The sequence below is a fragment of the Podarcis tiliguerta genome (assembly GCF_965153285.1).
Source record: "Podarcis tiliguerta genome assembly, chromosome: 4".
NCBI classification, from domain to species: Eukaryota; Metazoa; Chordata; class Lepidosauria; order Squamata; family Lacertidae; genus Podarcis; species Podarcis tiliguerta.
Window position 1 is genome coordinate 43526431 of NC_139537.1, and position 19924 is coordinate 43546354.

The 19924-nt window shown below is 40.2% G+C and overlaps 1 protein-coding gene and 1 long non-coding RNA gene across 3 annotated transcripts in view; one reads left to right on the forward strand and one right to left on the reverse strand.

Moving 5' to 3' along the window:
* The window catches only part of ROBO1 (roundabout guidance receptor 1), a 564053-nt gene that overhangs the window by 248402 nt on the left and 295727 nt on the right, over positions 1–19924 (forward strand). The window lies entirely within an intron of this gene.
* On the reverse strand, positions 14591–19109 carry LOC310676944. Its single transcript, XR_014510813.1, has 3 exons — positions 19048–19109; positions 15541–15574; positions 14591–14665 (listed from the first exon to the last, which is right to left on the reverse strand). It is a non-coding gene; the product is annotated as an uncharacterized lncRNA (long non-coding RNA).

Here is a 19924-nt window from a genome sequence, read left to right on the forward strand (position 1 = left end):
ACTCTCATTTCTTAGCCGATGAAGCAGGCAGTGACACTCTTCTCCTTCTCTAGGCTGGTATGGCTGAAATAAGTTACACTCTTCTACCTTTGGTAGAGTTGGAAGGGAATTTCTTCGGATAGAAGTTGGGGCCAACAATGTGAATCTGCTGAGGAAGTGCAGAGTTCATTGTGATCTCACTAATATTCACCTTCGTCTGACCACACAGCCAAATACATCATTACTGGAGTGGGGGAAGGTAGTGAAACAATCAACATCAAGGCTCAGCCTTTAATTCTTTCTTCAAAGCCAAAAGCCAGGCATTCTACAAAAGTGCTTTGGACCAGGTGAAGAGTGCATTTCAATCACCCATGCTTTCACAGAGATAGGTTGCCAGCATAAATATTATCATTTAGCCTATAAAATTGATATGAGTATTGGTTACACACAGAGAAACACACACATATCCACATTTATACCAAGTTAATAGCCTGAGGAATGTACTAAACTCAGGAGATTAAGTATTTCTTCTTTCATTCCAGCACAACAAATGATAACAGTTTAAGTTTCTTCTACTTTCTTAATCTTCACAAAAGTTAATTAAATATCTATCTAAATGAAGTCACTGAATGTAGTAAAATTCAAAACTGAATAGATTAAGGTTTTTTTGCATGACTTAAAGAAAAGCTTTTATTTCTACTTGAAAGATCTAGTGTCCCATAAATATTTACGTCAATGAGGGCTTTGCTGTTTGTGGCCAAGTTTTTTCTTAACATAGCCTTTTGTGGCTGAAAACACAGACATCAAAGCCACCAGGCAGATGACTTAATGGTTGTTCAGCAACAGACAGAAAAGACCATAAAACTGCAATGGGAGATTCTGAAGCTGATGTTAAGAAACCAAGAGCTCATTCCACACGAAACATCTTCTTCCCAAAAGTTGTAAAGATAACCACTCCAGTAGGATTAATTCTGGCTTGAGCAAGATTACCTACTGGATCCTCTTTGTGAAATAAAAATAAAAATTCTAGGTTCTGGAAACTAAATGAGTTTCAGAACAATTAAGTTTAGTTGAAATCATTTCTGTCTTATGAAATCCCAAGAACCCAAGAGTTTAACATCAAAATAACATTTCTTGCCATCACATGCCTGTGATGGAGGAATAGGCTGTTCCACAGAGGAATACCTGCAAGACATCATAACAGTGCATAATGCACTGCAATGGGGATGCTAGAAAATGGAGTCCCAGTAAATTCTCAGCAGCTGTTTGCCTCATTAAGTGATAAAAGCTTTTTGATGTCAAGGATATAAGGCACTTCCAGCATGCCATTTCCCTCCTTTTATTTTTTTTCTGAGAACCATTTTAAATGTTCACAAAAAGGCACAAGGTACAGCCTTCTGGGGATTGCAGCACTTTAAAATACAGGTGAGGAAATCATATGCTTCAGTGCTTTTCCAGGTAAGCCACCATGATGTTGGGAACAGTTCAGTCCTAGTTTCTTTTAGATGTACAGTGGTACCTTGGGTTATATATGCTTCATGTTACATATGCTTCAGGTTACAGCCTCCGCTAACCCAGAAATATTACCTTGGGTTAAGAACTTTGCTTCAGGATGAGAACAGAAATCGTGCTCCTCGGGGCGCAGCGGCAGCAGGAGGCCCCATTAGCTAAAGTGGTGCTTCAGGTTAAGAACAGTTTCAGGTTAAGAACAGACCTCCAGAACGAATTAAGTTCTTAACCCAAGGTACCACTGTATTCAGGAGACTTTTGACATTGCCTACTTGAGTGTTGTTCAGTCTTCCACCTGCATCCTGAAGTAGTACATTCCAATGTGATGGATCCTAAAGGTTTGCATTAGGGCTGAGTTAGGCAGATGCTGAAACTGGAATATTGTGCGGGTGGTGGGGTGTACTAGATAGACTGGATTACTTGTAATTGGTGACTCGTTTCTTAAATTCAGCGACAGTATATACAATTTTACCCCCAAGTTGTTGAGCTTTTTTAGGATTTCACCCCAGGACATATACTGCCACAGAGGCCGGATTAGATCGACCAGCAAGCTGAATTACGCCCCCAAAACAGGCTTCGGACATGTCATGCTGCAACAACTTGAACCACTCAAATGAATTGAATTCATGTGAACTAGTGAACATATAAACTTTAGAATGAAATTGAAAAATAATGTCCCAATAATGTGCAGTTATATTTGGTGCTTGCTGGGCACAGTTTAATATCCACTGAGATATCCTGAGTAAACTGCATAGTTTTGAGATGTCAAAACCCTTACTCTAAGATTCAATTTTACTTGAATAGTTTTAACTGTGGCAGGAAGGAAATGTTATTGCTAAGTACCAAGAAAAAGGGATCCAGAAACTATGAAAAAAATTGTTTTTATTACCTAGTCATAGAGTTTTCACAAATATGTATGTGTTTCATTTCATCTTTAATGAATTTGAGTACAAACTGCAAGGTCTCATGCAGAAGGATGCTAACATGTTTCAAAACGGACAATTATTAAATACTTCTTTTTTTTAACTTCATCCTGGGCTTCTTTGGGAGGAAGGGCAGGATAGGAATTTAATAAATTTAATAATAATAATAATAATAATACTGCAAAGGTTGGGAACCTTTGGCCCTCCAGATGTTGCTGGACCACAACTCCCATCATCCTTGGCTACTGGCCATACTGGTTAGGGTTGATGGGAGGCAGAGACCAACAACATCTGGAAGGCCATAGATTAGAACCTTGCTCTAATGCTTGCACAGGGAGAAGAATTGATAAACTGTTTTGCTCAAGGTCTTCTGGTCTTCTGCCAGTACTCTGTGAGTACTCATTCATAGAGGTTTGCATAACAGAGCCACAGGTCTGCTGAATCTGTTCCCAGAGGTTCTTTGTTGAACCTTTTTTTTATAGTCCAAGATCGTATATAAACAACCAAAACATGAAACAACCAAAAGATTCGATGACAATCAAACATGCTGGGAATGTGGGCTTGGGAGAGCACATCTTTGTTTGACACTCTGTCCTGCCATGTGATGCTCAAAATCTTCCTCACGCAGTGCATGTGGAAGGTGTTGAGGTGTCACAGCTGACAGGTATCAGTTGCCCACGTCTCACTACCATAATATAGTGTGCTCAACATGCAAGCCTAGTAGACCTTCATCTTGGTATTGATCATTATCATCACATTCTCCCATACCCTTTTGGATAGACAAACCATTACCATAGCTGCCTTGGCAATACGCTTTTCTAGCTGGTTATGCTGGAGCCCAGGTAGATAAAACTGTCCAGTACTTCAAGCATATGGTCACCAATGCTGATATGTGGCATGCTGACGATATCCTGGCCCAGGATGTTGACCTTTGTCAGGCTGGTGATGGGGCCAAACTCCATGTGGATAGCTAGATAGCTCAGTTGGTTACAGCATGGTGCAGGCTTGGGAAAAACAGTTGATTACCGGTAGATTCTGTATATCTTACTCAAAGTGAGCTATCAAAGCTGCGTCAAGGTCCTTATCCATATCTGTCGGATGAGGACCTGCTGCACTTTTGTCTTGGCATGGAGATGTGCCAGGTTGAACAGACACCCTTCACTCCTTGAATAGATGTACACACCGTCTTTGGTCAAGCTGAAGGCATATGAGAGCAGCAAGGAGAAGAATATGCCAAGGAGAGTTGAGGTGAGGAAACAGCCCTGTTTTACACCGCTCTTTATGGGGAAGGCATTTGAGGATGCGCCATCATACTGGACTGCGCAGCACATGTTCTTCTGGAAGGACACGGTCATCTTGTGGAGCTTAGGTGGGCATCCTGTCCTGTTGAGAAGAGTGTAGAGTCCTTTTCAGCTATTGAGGTCAAAGGCCTTTGTCAGGTCCATGAGAAAATCATGTCGACTGTTGAACTCTGAGCTCTAAAGCAGCACTGTGACTTGCAATAGACCCTGTCAGCAAGTGACTGTAATCTGTGGAGAACTACACAGGAGAAGGCTTTCCCCACAGTATTCAGCAGGGAAATTCCACAGAAGTCAGGGCAGGAACCTTTGTTCTTGTAAAAGGGTCACAATTTTGGAGTCGTGCATGTCTTGTGGCACAGATCCTGTTTCTCAACACTGCAAGAGAAGGCCGTGAAGGTGCGTCATGAGGGATGAGTTGTGGCTGACTTCCATCACTTCTGTTGGAATTCTGTTCTCTCCTGGGGCTTTACCACACATCTGAGAGTAGATAGAGTTCTTCAGTTTATCAAGGGAGGGAGGGATATCCAGCTCTTCCAGGACAGGGGGAGTCTAGACACTGTCAGCTGCTGCACCAGTAAAATGTGACTTACATGTGACAGAAAGCTCAGAAACACCAGAGTCTGGTAATGCAGTACATGTTCCTTTACAAGATAGTATGATGGCATTGGCCCTGGCTGAGTTCTGATCTCAGGGTGGATTCTGAGTGCATGCTGCTGATTATGCAAAAATTTCCCCTTCAAACAGTGCCAGATTACCAAATAGGCAGATTAGGTACCGGCCTATGCGCCCCACACCTTTTAGGGTCCCCGCAACAATGGAACAAAATAATTTTGATTTGATGGTGGAAGAAAATTACAATAAAGCTTTTTTAGTTCAATGTTATCCCACTAGAGTGCACATACAAGTCCCCCCCCCCCCCGGATTTCTAATCCAGCTGTGCCTTCAGACCTTCACCCTCAACACTGAGGTATATGTGTTGTTGGCAGGAACAGGGATATTGGAGTATGCTGGCCACACTGCCCTGCAACCCTCCTCCATGCAGTATAGTCTTAGAATGCATGAATAAGGCTATTATGTAGCTGGGGTATTTTTGGTTGTTAATAGAATTGTTTGCTTTATTTTCTTCTGTAATGAATGCCAAACAACTTTTAAAAAGAAAAAAAAACATTGGCCAGGATATCTTGGCAAAGTTAATTCTCTGCCTTTGTATTTTGAGCACAGCAGGAGATAGTAGGAATTAGGCAGAAAGTAATTGCCTTCTTCTTCAGCAGGTTAAAAACTGTGTTTTCTTTCCATTCACTGGGCTAGATCAACTGAGTACGTGTGATCAGAAGGAAAAGTACTGCCTGTGCAAGAAAATGCAGAGATGTGTATCTTCCTTCTCAGAGCAAATGATGCAAAAATAATATGTTCTTTTGGGACACAGCTATTAAGTAGCAAGATAGATATATGTTACTGCTGCCAACTCATGACATAACGTTTGTATGTGTTGGCAAGCAGTATGTTTGTATATGCCTGATCTAGCAGGAACAGTTCAGAGTTCTTAGTGGGACAGAAGACACAGACAGGAACTGGAAGATATGCAAAAAGAGAAACCATTAGGGAGAATCTGGTTTGCATGAATTTGGAATTCCAGCTGTACATTCTACTTCAGGAACAGCTTTATTTGCTGATTGCTGCTTTCCATTTATTCTCATGCAGCTTGTTTCATTTATGAACAGTTTTACCTTAAGAACTATTCATAAGAAAGAAAGAGAGAGAGAGAGAGAGAGAGAGAGAGAGAGGGAGGGAGGGAGGGAGGGAGGGAGGGAGAGAAAGCTCTCTTGGAAAAAGGATCTTTAATTTCTCAACATTTATCAAAAGAAAAAACAAGGTTTTTTCGAGGGGGGAGGTAGGCTATATGCCTTCTAACTCCTGGATCCTCCCTACCTCAAACTCGCTGGTAATTTGAAAGAAAAGAGCCAGGGTTGAAAGTTGAGCTAGAAGCTAGAAGAAAAGTGACAGGCTGGGAAGCCAAAGAGTCAGAGTGATGTTTTAAGTCTGTTTGAATCCAAGGGTGCAACTATGGGGGAAGCAAGGCGCTCTTGAGGTGTTAATTGGGAAGTGCACATACAGTATAGATGCAGAAACAGATTCAGATACCAGCAGTCAATTCACTTCCAATATGCACTACATAATGCGGATGGGGTGTTCATTCTCATTCTCATTGCATGCTCGTGGTGCAGTGCAACTGTATGTGAACTGAAGCCAGCATGTTGAAAAGCTATTCTAAAACCAGATGACCTATTTCAAGACAAGAGAAGGTTACACACATAACCTACCTGCATAATTATGAAGTAAGGACTCTCTGTTTGTAACATCACAATCAATTTAATTCATTTTGTGGCTGTCTCTAGCTTCATTAGATGATAAAAGCAGATCTTCAAGCTTGAATCCCACTGGTGTTTGTGAACATAAGATCCAGCTGCTATGCAAAATGGAACAATAAATTAAACATAATTATGCACAGTGGGCACAACCTTACCTAGGCAGCTTGTAAATGACAGGGAGGTGTCTGCCAAACATGCTTGTTTTCCACAAAGGTGACTCTGAGGCATCAAAATACGGTAGTCACCTCACCACACAGCTTAGTCTTTCAAATCTGAAGCTTCTACATTACCAGTTTATATTTCTTTGTTTTAATTATTATTTAATCATTTGCTGTATTTATATGATAGGAAAACATCACACAGAAGAACATTTGGGGAGTGTGGTAGACAATCATCATCATAAAACACATCGAGGAAGTTTTAATTTACTATATGTAGCCTCATCTGTATACTCAGTCATTTTATATGAAGCTTTACAGACTTCTAGAATTCCTGTGTATATAACAATATACAGATTTGAATTAAAATGTTGTTTTATCACACATGTTGTTAAGGTTGGAGCAATAAATGTTGCACTAAAAGAATCCTCCTGCGGATGAATAAAAGGAATAAAATTAGACTTCCCTTTTATATCCTCCAAGAGTTCTGAGCACTACTCATTTGCAACGCAATGAAAAAACAATAATTGACCTCTAGATTAGTATTTAAATAATAAATAGGTTAGTGAATTAATGCACTAACCTTTTACCTCAAAGACATAGTTTAAATCAATGTAATTACTAGGTACTAAAATTACAAGTGCAAAGGGGTGAGAGTGGTCATGCTCAGAGGTTCACACATCATATAATTATAGGAAAGTACTGTTATTTATTTAGCAGTTAATGTAGAAAAAGGAGACCAGGCACTGCAGCTGTCCATAGCATGATGATATGTTTGTTTCAATATTGAAAATACTCTGATAGAAACAAAACCTCTATTAGTTTATTCCACTTGAAACATATCTTTAAAGTCTTGCTTTTGTAAGATTAACAATTGTTCTATGTATATGTAGTGCATAATAATAACAACATGAGTATAGTAGCTTCCCTTCTCCTGGTGAGAACTAACCCCAGCCTCAGAACTGATAGGTTTCCAGTCACTGCCACTGATACAACAGAGAAATTAAGGTTGTAGCATGCAAGCAGATTTCTGTGACCTGGTGGGATATGGCAGAAGAACATAGGATTTTCAGTGGTTCTTTTTGTGACATCCTGAGAAGAGCAGTTGTAGGAGAAACGTTTAGCTGAGACATAGAGCTCCCAACTTGTGGTTGCTTCTTAGATGCATTGCCAAAAAAAGTTTATTTTGTACATACTTTGTTTATCTTGTCCCCATGTTTGTACCAAGCCTGAAGGCTAGGTCAGATACGCAAAACAACACCTTCACATAATGGGCCCTGATTCTTCCTGGCAATATATTTGTGTGGAGGCTGCTATATATCAATACAGCTGCTTTCTGGGAGTAATTCCATGTTCATGATGGCTACAGAATGCACTGTCATAGCCAGCAAGATGTTGCAACTGTATTCATAACAACATAGGAAATGTACTCTACCATTTCTGATAGAGTGCCTCCATGGGCTACCCTGGTCACACATTACATTCTCCGCATGGATGGCATCTGATAGGGAGCATTTTTTGTGTGCCTCGTCTGCCCTTTCGTGCTTGTCAGCCTGTTAGTATAATTTATACATAATGAGATTCCGGTAGGACATCAGTCTGGGCTTCTAAAGAAGAGATTAATTCCTGGCTTTGGCTGTAGCTGTTGACTTGGGTCACCTAGCTGAGAATGCTAATTGGCAATTAACTTAGTTTAGGTCCCAGCCAAGAAGTGATAAAAAGGCATTAGTAATCTCAGTGGATAAACAGGAAGCATGTGTGAATAAGCAGAAGACTCGGAAGCCAGATTTAGAGAAGGGACAGCTGGCTCTCAAAATGACTGAGTTTTCAGAACTTGGTTATTAAAGCAGAACAAGTGGACAAACAACAAGTGAGATTTTATTGTGACAATAAACCAGTCTCTTTGGGAGGGACTGTGCAAAGAAACTAATACTTGGTTTAAAATAACCAGAACTGGATCGAGACCTACATACATTTTCACTGTGAGTTTATATCTGTTAGTTATTGGGAAACACTTCACAATGGAAGTCTGTAGAGAAGGTTGCTTTCCAAGGGCTCCAGTGCCAGCTTCCATCATTCATTCATTCATTCATTCATTCATCAGCATGGCTAACAAATCAAACCCAGGATAAAGCAGATGAAAAGATGAGGCTATACAGATTGGGGTTGTCATGCAGAATGTTAAGCCTCCACTCTAGTGGTGTCCCTCTCTACTTTCTGATATATACTATACTGCTTACCATTTAGCGATGTGGTGCTGCACTTGGGAGATGCTGACAAAAAGGCTAATACTTACCCTGCACGTATGTTACTTATTGACAGGGTACCTAGAGGAGAGGGGGAGTTGCAATATGTCTCTTACATAGATATTCCACAAGAATCCTTGCAATACACAATTTATCCCTGCCCATATGATGAAAGATGTTTTGCTCTTAAATAATATGAAACAATACTGAAAACCTGCACTAGTTTTACAAAAACATGTGCTTCCAAGTCTTTATGCATGCATTATCTATTTGCAAAGAGGAAATGCTGAAACAAGGTGTTTAAGCGTATGTATAATTCATGTACCTACAGATACATTCACATTTGAATACTTTATTGATTTAATAGCACACTGCCTGATCTTGAATCTATTTCCATCAAATGGGGTTGTCCCTATGACTTAAGGGATCATTGGGTCAGGGCAAATCATTAGCTACTTTTGGAAGTCCAGAAAATGGGTGTCTCCTATCAGACTGTTAGTGGAATTAAAACAGCCATTCAGAACGAGTGCATTAGTAGTTTATGCCTATAAGATACCATGGGAATCTTTCTTTAGTACTGCCTGTACTGTATCTGTATCCTGGTTCCTGCATCAGTCATATTTAGGAAATAAGCCCTCTCCCTCCAACCCTGTTGCGTGTAATGGTGGATAAGGGCCATTTTTGTAATTGTTGCTGATCGTATTGTTACACACCTCCCCAATCTCCACAAATGGTGTGAGATTCCAGAGGTTGCAGGTACACTTACACTGGTCTGTGCTCCCTTTGGGGTCAATAAGCACCGCGGAGTCTGTGGTGTCTTTATAATATATGTTTTATTTAAACATATATGCAATCAGCAACTATACGGAGAAAGTGCAGAGCATCCACATCTCAAGAGGGTCCTGTTCCTCCCCCAACATCGCGTCTGACCCTCTTTGCAGCATAAAACAGATTGCCCACCTTGTGCTCTGGCCCCCTGCTCCAGTTTGCAAAAGGGACATTTTTTTCCTGTTCGCTTACCTCATTGCCCACTGTAAACCTGGAAACTTTCCCCTCTGGTATTGTCATTTGCTAGTTCTTCCCCGTCTGTGTCCTGCAGCCTTTTGCCTTGTTGATGGCTTTCTCTTTTTTTCTCCAAAAAATTTATTGATTTGCACAAAATTATAAACACACAAATAAATAAACAAACACGAATCATAACCTTATTAAAACTAAACTTATTAACATTGTTAAGTGACTTCCTCGAACCCCCCGGTTGAATTTCAATGTATATCATTTTAATGGTTTTCCAAATTAGTATTCTTATAAAATTAACTTAATCACTTAACATTTTTCTTTCTTTGCAATTCAGCATTAAACATATAAATTCATCACATGACATATTTAAATCCTAAGCCTATCTGGTAATTGCAAGCTTTTCCCAATTAGCTTAACTTAACATATTTAAGTAAATAATCCTAAAATTTCGTCCATTCTTCCTGCTACTCCTCCTCCTTCTGGTCACGGACTCTTCCAGTCAGGTTGGCTAGCTCCGAAAAATCAATCGTCTTCATCTGCCATTCTTCCACTGTTGGTACTTCTTGATTTCCACTTCTTAGCTAATAAGATTTGAACAGCAGTTGTGGCATACAAAAATAATTTAACATCTTTCTTTGTTGATGGCTTTCATTGATAGGTTAATGACTGGCCATCACCTTAGCATAAGCTGAACCCAGGGATTTCTGTGTTTGGTACAGTTTAATCAAACCTTGATTAATTCTAACTTTTAGTAAATCCAGGAATTATGTGGAGGATTATTTGGCACACAGGAGTTTAAGGGAGCCTTGACGCCTACCCCCACCCCACAAAAAAACTTACAACAGTATCCTTTGTACAGTGAGCAACAGAATGATCATTCACACTGTACTGCTAGCCCAAGGAAACATAGTATCCCTCCCTGTCTGACTTTGTGTGCTTCTGTGAAGATACTAAGAGGACGGGGCATAGAGGTGTGAAGCCCCAATATACAATTCAAGTTAGAGGCACCTTTCCCTTTAATGCAACGCTACTAATGAAACCTGGGGATTTCTTAACTAGTGTTAAGATGCTCTGAACCATGAAAGTGTTAACATCTTTACACAGAATGTGGATTTATCACCTGTAGAAATACTATCCTCTTTGGAAATGATAATCGGCATGCCACACTTGAAAAGAAATATTATGTAAGTCTTTTGGCAGCACATAAGTGGATAGAAATTCAAAACAATATAATCTTTAATCTGTTGCCAAATGACACTGTGTTCTTCTTAAGAGACTAACAGGTGTTAGTGGTTTCTCTTGTGAGAACCAAGACATCACCTTACTAATGATGCAAAATGTTTTGCCTGGTTCATGTAAAGTGACTGGAATTGGATTACATCTTTAATAAGAAACTGGGAATGTTTTCAGAGCTGCCCAACTTATTGGATATAAAAGTGCATTTCTGGAGCAAAACAAATTATTTTTTTTAAGCCTAATGTCTCAAATCATTCATTTTGGAGATAAAGGTAATATTGTGAATTTCCTTCTTGTACAGCAATTTACCAGAAGCAGTAACATCTGTTTAAGAGAATACAGGAAATGGGTTGGGTTACTGAACTTGAGTGGAGATCACTTGCCAGCAGTGATTCTAAATTATAATTAAATTTCCTTTCGGTATCTCTAGCTGCACACAAACAATCCCATAGATGATGCCATGATCCCTGTATCCAACAGTGATCTGGACACAGAGTCAGAGGTTGCAGGAGCTCCAGATGGGGAACTGGGTCTGGGTCAGGGCTCAGAGCTGATTGCGGTACATAGAGAAACCATTGCACCTGAGCTGGTTGGACAAAAACTCACAGAGGAACCTCCCAAACCATCAGGGCATATAGTGTCAGATCCTGGATCCTTCTGCTGAGCTTGAAGAACGAGATTCCTCCGACTTCACATCACCAGTTTGACAGTGCCAGGAGCACACCAGGAAGGTGTGCCTGTCTTCAGGCCAGAGGATTGACTCTTTAAGGCTCTTAAGTTCTGTAAGGAGGTAGAACATGGAGGAGGCAGTCTGCAGACAGAGGCATAAAGGACCTCAGTCTGAGTACAAAATGAGTTGGAGTAAATTGTTCACTTGGAGCTAGCTATTGTCCAGCAACCTTCTACCATCCTCACATCTTTTTCCATAGGTTTTGGCATTGGATCAGAACAAAACACATATGGTAGATAGCATGGGCATAGCCAGGATTTATGCTAGAGGAGCTCCAATGCCCAGGTAGCAGGCAGGGTGGGGATCCCTGGCTCACACCCCATCAAAATCATGTGCCCAGGGCTATGGACCCCCCCCCAGCCCTCCCCACACTACACCCCAGGTCAGGAGTCCTTTGGTTTCTTAAAGACTAAGGGTTATATTCCATGCTGTTCCTACTGAGCAGAACTAATTTCCATTCCACGCCACCTCCCCACACATCCTCAAAATCTTCTGGAAGGGAGGTGAGCGGATTCTTGGGGTGTGTAGGGGGCTTTAGGGACAACGAGGGGGAAAGTGAAATCCTGTCATGTGAGCAGAAGTCTGCTTGGACCATATTGGATTACAGCATAAAAAATTTCTTTATGACGGTTTTCATTAAAGCCCATTTTGTGAAACCTTGGTTGACATATATAAGGTACAACTATGGTTGAATGGCAATGCAATACAAAGCATACCATAGGTGATAATTCAATTATAGCTTAAATGTATATTACGCAGGCACAGTGACCATTTGCAGTAGCAGGAATCTTGATATTGGTGGATTTCCTGGAAAAGGCAGTAGATGCAGGATGTGAGTGTTTGGTGCTAAGTAAGCCCTGCACAATTCCACTGTGATTGAAAGTAGTAAAAATGGTTCATCAGTATAACAAATTCTGGTCTCCGCCCACCATTATGCTTAGTGAGTAAGGTACATCCCCCAAACTACACAGTTCCTGATTAAATCTTGTTTGGCAAGTAGATAGAAATCCTAGTGGCAATTTCCACTTGCATAAACATCTTACGTTGTGAACCGCCATGAGATCTACTGATGAAGGATAGGATGATGATGATGATGATAAACAACCTGATACCTTCTTATTCAATTCCCTGCTATGTGACTTTTCTTGTACACCTTATCTCTACATTTTCTTTTAGTGTTACGATCACATTTAAAATGAATATGATTCTTTTATATAGCTCCATCATGTTTTCTGTTGATCATTCTCACTTTCAGCATAACTATATTTTCTTCTCTCTTCTTCTCATCTGTGTGTTGTGATGTGAGGCCTAGTACAAGGCAAGCCTAAGGGCAGGCATAGGCAAACTCGGCCCTCCAGATGTTTTGGGACTACAACTCCCATCATCCCTAGCTAACAGTGGTCAGGGACGATGGGAGTTGTAGTCCCAAAATATCTGGAGGGCCGAGTTTGCCTATGCCTGCCTAAGGGGACCAGCTCTGATGTTGCTTTACTAGCCATCAAACTCAGACTGAGTTTGCTACTACATAATAGTAGCAGCTGCATCCCCACTGAAAGGTTCCTTTTCTGTCAAAGGGTCCTAGCCTGCTCTATTGCTCTTCTGCTCTAGTTGAGTGAGGGGGGGGGGGATTCTCTGTGTGAGTCTTCTGAGTCCAAGGACAGCAACGCCATGTCCTCAGGCCAGAGAGGAGCTTGCACAACAGGCTCATCTGGTGGAAGTGCTTCTAGGATTCTCCCTGTAAACCATTTCCCATGTGCTTCAGAGTGCTTGGCCTCATCCCCAGAAGAAGGGGAATCCAACTCCAGGATCCAGACTCAAATCTTTTACAAATGCTCAACATGTAAAAGTATGGAATTCATTAGTTTTATGTGGGTGTAATACTGGTCGAAAAGCTTGAGTATTCATAACTGTGTAAAGATGCATAAAGTTAAGGCTTTTCTATCAGCTCTTCAACTCATAGCATAGATAAAACACAATGATTATGCAATGTGGAGTCAGTAAAATACCATATGCCCAAACAATTCTCATGGTCTTGCATTTGTGGATTTGAGTTGATGAAAATAACTAGAACATTGACATTAATTCTTTAATACAGTGTACTGTATATGTTTTTAAATTGATATAATCATGTTAGTTCAGCAGCAGTTATAAACAGGCAAGTCACAACTAATACTGTTCCTAGATTTATTATATTAGAACCTCATGTTTGTCCCCCAGCAGCTGAAATGTTATTACTACCAACCTAGGGGAGTGGGGGAATGATTTCAAAAATATGCTGAGTTCTCAACATTCATTATGTTATTTATCGGGGGGGCGGGTCCCCTACCAATGGTAAATGGCTTTGGGGGAAGGGAAAATGGCACATCTCTCAACTAGCTTTATTGTCTTTTCATATTTTATTTCCATTAATAATGCTTATTAGTGGAACTGAGATCCTAAGGATGCTGACTTTGAGTATTAGGGGGTTTGCAATAAAATAAATTTACAAAGTAACTGTGAGGATCAGGATGAATGCCATTAAAACTAATGTAGGTCCGATTCTGCTCATAACCTTTTACACTGTAAAATGTAACTTGCTCTTAAGTTATATAGAAAATGGGTTGGAGAAAAGAATAAGTCCACTGTAAGCAACAAATTCTGTATTTTTCATGTAAATTATTAGCTTTCTATGGTCTGTCTTATCTTTTAATTACTTTTGATTGTTCATTTAGAAAGAATTACCATATGCAACCATTGTCATTCAGTTGTTTGTACTCATTTCTTTGGGATAAAGTAGCTTATTTCAGACTCTGTACAGTAACTTTTACAACGTGTGATTATTGTAGCAATGTGCACAAGAATCAGCAAAGTGGAAAATACAAAAACACTATTGCTTTTGAAGAAAGTATGCTAAGGAGCAGCAAGTGTGTGTGGATCATAAAAAGAAATGTTCCCTTTAACATTCTCTTTTCCCCATCCTACACACACATGTGTGCAGTTCTGCCATACACCAAGTTGGACCACTGGTCCATCTATCTCAGCATTGACCACACTTACTGGCAAAGACTCCCAACAATATCGGACAGGGGTCTTTCTGCTTGAAACAAGCAGGAACACACTCAGATCCATTCATTCCATCTTCCAGAGGGCATTGTGTGAATCAGCTCACAGCTCACAGAGTAGATTTCAAATGCTGCTGTTCTCATTTAATAATGCAGCTGCGTGGAGATCAAGGCAAACGTCTTTGAACACAAAACTTCAAAGCACAGAAAGAACTGCTTCATTTGAATAAATTCCAAGACCTTAAACTTAGGTATGGCCCCAATATTTTCAATAAGACTATTAAGACCAAGTAAGGACTGTGTGTACAAAAATGTTCAGGTGGCAAACTGGAGGGCTAGTTGCATATATGGATCTATTCACCTCTTAATGGGGCTCATGGATCACGTCAATAAAAGAACATGCCTCCAAGCAAGTAGGTGACTGACATTAATTAGTTGGAGTTAGTTCCAAGTCGTCGTAAATGCCCCAGATTATTTCACTGTTGTCTCTGGTTTTTATCACATGCAAGAAAGCCTGTAACTTTCTTCATTAAATAAAATAAAATAATAAAACATATTAAGGTGGAAAGCCTTAATTACATTTTTTTTCAGCCCATTGTATGGCTTGCTTTCCGGTATCTTGAATTCGTTTCTGTGTTGTGTTGATTAGCTCCTTTCTCAATCAGTGATTATTCAGGTTGAATGAAATGCAGTAACTCCTTTTTGTTGTTGTTGTTGTTTAAAACCTTCCATCCTTAAGCCTCCAGCAGACTCTCTTACAGGCTATGCAAGGAAAAAGTTTGGCTGGTTAGAGCTGGGAGAAAGAAGACTCCAGTAATGCCTGGATAATAGATTAGGCAGATTAGGAAATGCTTGTTCCTTGAATGGAAAGGGGCACCTGGAATCCCCCCCTGCTTACTCTGCTTTCTTAACAGTTCCAGGTAATTGGAAAATTTTAGTATTCACTCATTGCTCAATTTAAACTAATGCAGCTTAGCTATGAGTATCACGATGTTGACTGGAGCATATAAGGATCAGTCTGTGTAGTTTACCTTGTTAAAGGAAGTAAACCGAAATTCCCTTAGCCTGCAATAAAATAAAAACAGGATTACAGAGCCAGACTAAGAAACACAATACTAAAATTAGAAATAATCGTGGCTTTTTAAATTTGTACATATGGCAATGGCTTCAGTTTTGAAACATAATATTCTCATTAGTGAAATTACAGGAGATTATTTTGTATAATTATGTAGTTCTTGTAAGCTGTGGGGAGAAGATAATTGCAAAATAAAAATACTGCTTACACAGAAAAGTAAACTCCCATGCTTATATAGAATTTAATCTGCTTTCTAGAGATTGCCCTCTAGTGGGCACATGGGAGATACTATCACAGCAATCACTTTCCTATTTGCAACCATTGAAGAAAACATCATATAATACATGATGCTTTCACCATCCAAACATCTGGTTACAGTCAGTAGCACATGTACATGTTTTTGGGCATCTGTCTGGTCATTCCCCTTCCCATCTTCCACACAAAATAGGAAGTAAGGAAAGCATTCATTTTCAAAACAGTAGAACAATTGTTCAAACTATATAATAATTCTCACTTTGCATTATTTTATAATGAAAAGTGGGTACCAAAATTTATACATAAAGAAAAGATTTTTAACAACTTCAATACCAAAACATTGTTACAGCTGTGATATTAAGATCACTTGAAAATAAAATTCTTCTGAATCAAGTTTGGCATGTTTAAGATAAGTCAGCACCTGTGTGCAGACTTTTGAATACAACTAGAGTTCTGAAGCCAAATATTATTTCAAAGAATTATGTGCACCTGCTACCTCTGCAGTTACCAGCTATGCACTTGTCTGCTCTCTGCCCATTTCTTTTCCAGTTTTCCCGCCTTAAACTTAACCTTTTTTCATCTCATTTCCCTGGATCATTAAATCCTTTTAAGTGTCCTTTCCCAAAGTCACTGATTCTTTAAGGGACCTTGTCCCAGGATGTCTGCCTACCCTTCCCTAGAGTCAAGACAGTTCAGCCAAGATGACAAAGACCAACTGACTGCCTAGCCCAGGGCTGTCCAACTTTTCATACCAAGTGAGCCACAATAGTACTTTGACAGAGAACCTGTGAGCCACACACTGCCTTGTTGCATGGTGGGAAGGGAGTGAGGCCAAAATCTGACGCTTCCTCCAGCCCTTGCACTGCCTTCCCAAAGCTGGATAAGCAAGGCTTTGGGATGTATGCAAAGGGCTTTGGAAGTGTCATAAAGCCCTCCCTCCTTCTTCTTAAAGCTGGGAAAGCACTAACTAGGCCAGGCTTCCTCAACTTCAGCCCTCCGGATGTTTTTGGCCTACGACTCCCATGATCCCTAGCTAGCAGGACCAGTGGTCAGGGATGATGGGAACTGTAGTCTCAAAACATCTGCATGGCCGAGGTTGAGGAAGCCTGAACTAGGCTTTGGGAATGAGGCTGGAGGACTCTAGGATCCTTTCAAAGCCTCACTTAACTGGCTTTCAGAAGGCAGTACGAGGGCTGCAAGCGGGGTATCAAATGTTGCCGAAGGCGCCCACAAAGACATTGGGGGCTGCATGCAGCTGTCAGGCTATGTGTTGGACTGCCCTGGCCTAACCCTTCTGTGATAGCCAAAGAACTAAGCCAGTCATTGCTAGAGGTTTCATTATTAGCTCAAAACCTCATAGCATATAATTTAGATACTGTCCCATTTTTTAATGGCTATTTGAAGGAAGATAATACGCGTAGCTGGAACTCTGATCATTGTTTCCAAAGCGATGAAAAATAATTTTGCTATAATCCTCCTCACACAGAAAATTGTATGTAGTATTTCTAAGGACTCTTAAGGAGAATTCATAGCATCATATCATTAAGACTTCTTCATAATTTCAAATTAATATAATGCACTGCTGTGTTGGCTTATTATTAATGAAAATGATAGACCAGCAGCCCAAGAAAAATCCAACCACCTTTCACAGAGAGACTTCACGATCTGTCAGCTACCTTTTCCATTGTAGTTTTGCTTCCCAGCCATCTGTTTTCTCTGCCTTCATACCCTTCAACAGCACAGTGCCCCATGTGCTGGAGCTCCTCAGACTTCTGTCTTTCCAGATCAAGATCCTGATTTCCAGGCAACTCTATTCATATTCTGTTCATACTCCCTAGACTGCATCTCTTAACCCATAGTTGAAGAACTTGTGGCCATCCAAATGATGTTGGACTACAATGCTCATAGGCCATACTGGCTGGGGCTGATGGGACTTGGAAGTACAGAAACATCTGGAAAGCCAGAGATTCCCAAGTCCTTTATTCGCCTTGCTTCTTTATTCCTAGACTCTCTGCCTTTCCAGTGTCTCTGCTGGGCTAAGATGACATCAGAGCTCACATTGTAACAAACATTTATGCTTATGACCATCCTCATTGGGGGGGGGGGGGGTTCTTTGCAGAGCTGTTGTCATGGGAAGAAGGATTGTCTCCATGTTGGTGACACAACCAGAATGGTGCTCCTTCACCATTTCATGGATATTCAAATACATATCCTGCTTGACAATAATGCAATGCAGAGGAAATACACCCCCATTCTGTTGCTCTTTGAAATATGCATCTGTGTTGAATCTTTCCTTCCTTATATATATTGACATTCTCTCCAAGGACCAGACAATGAAGTGATCATGCTCTAGTTTTTCTGTACTGCCACATCAAGGATATTCATAAAATTGATGACAAATGCTCGTATCATAAAAAATGTATCATGACCACCAAGAAAACAAATAAACTTGACACAGAGATTACACTTGCCAACTATCTTAAGAAAGACTAAGTAAATAGAAGACAATAGAAGACAGGCCAGATATTAAGGAGATTAATCACTTATTTCATCAGGGAATATATGCTATCGTACATAAAATGATTAATGATAGCATCATTAAGCTTAATCAAATAAAATCATTTCCATTTTGGATTGAAGCCAAAGATGCATAATATCAGAAAGAGAAGGCTTATTTCTCATTGAATTTCAACTGGTACATAAATGGAATAAGAAGACAGACAGGGAGAAACACATATACACATGTCCACATGCAAGCCAACATTTGTGATTATGTAAATATTCCGCATCCGTGGGGTCCCTCAAATTATTTTTAAAACAAGTTAACCTATAAGACTGTGGTATATAGAAAGGCTTGTAAATATCTGATTGCTGCCTCATGTAATCTTCGCATGCTACGTGTAGCCCTGGTGAGCTCTATAAGCATACAGATCTTTCTTCTTATGTAAACCCAAATGGGAAACCACAGCTTCCATATATGGGTTTACTTCACTGGATCATAGCCTATCTTGAGTTGATGGGCAGATAGACATGTCTCTGGAGAGCAATTTCTACTTTTAAGCATGGATCACTGCTGCAGTTAACTGCAGTTCTTATCATTCAGTTTACACGCAGTAGTACCCACTTTCACATGCACCTAATACATGCATTTGGTAATGAGAAAGGGAGTCTAATTTGGAAGAGCTCTTTTCTCTTTTTGGAGTCTCACCTGGCAAACAGAGAAATGTTGTTCTGTGTGGAATGGCGTTTGCTGCTCACCATCAGTTTCCCCCTACTCACGTGCTCAAGAGTTAGGATCAGAGAAAGCTGTCTTTGTTTCTGAAAGAAGAATAAAAAGCATTCTTTATACCAATATAAAGTTAAAAAAAAAAAGTTGGAAAAACGCTTGCTGACAACATTTATTTGGGGGCCACAGGCACTTTCAGAATATCCGAATGCAGCCTTCTGAGACAGCTGTTGATACTCTGGCCTCAAATGTGTGAGCTTGTTAAGGAATGGCTGCTTGCGGCATAACTTATTGTAAGGATTTATTTGGTGTTATATTTCCTCAGTGAGCTCATTGAGAATGCACAGTCCAGGATGAAGAAAAGTCTCATTCCAAAGGAAGTGAAAGAATATATATTGTTTGAGGTTTAAGTGAGCATTTCACCTACCAGTACAATCATATACATTATATATACGCATCTTCCGTTGGTTCACCTGCAAGGCCAAGTGAAGAAAGCTATATTCAGAATATTCCTAAACTGATGGTACTTTAACTACATTAAAAAGGAGAAAGGAACCAGTTCAGCTTGAGGAATAGAGAATGTAGGCTGAAAAAAGCTTCATGTGACATTAGACTTGGAGGCAAAGAGGGAGGGAGGAAATGAGTTGTTTTTAGTGGCATCCGTCTGTTCAGGAGACAATAAAGGAGTCCACCCCCAAAGTCAAACCTTTGGTGAGTTATAGCTCCTGCTGTAGCTATAGAGACTGATATGGGAGAGACATGTTTTGTTGCAGCTGGGTCGGATCCGGTTGTGCTGCTGCAGATGCTCTTTAGCATTTCTTCCTTCTGCACTCCTCCCAGGAAGAAAATGAGTAGCTAA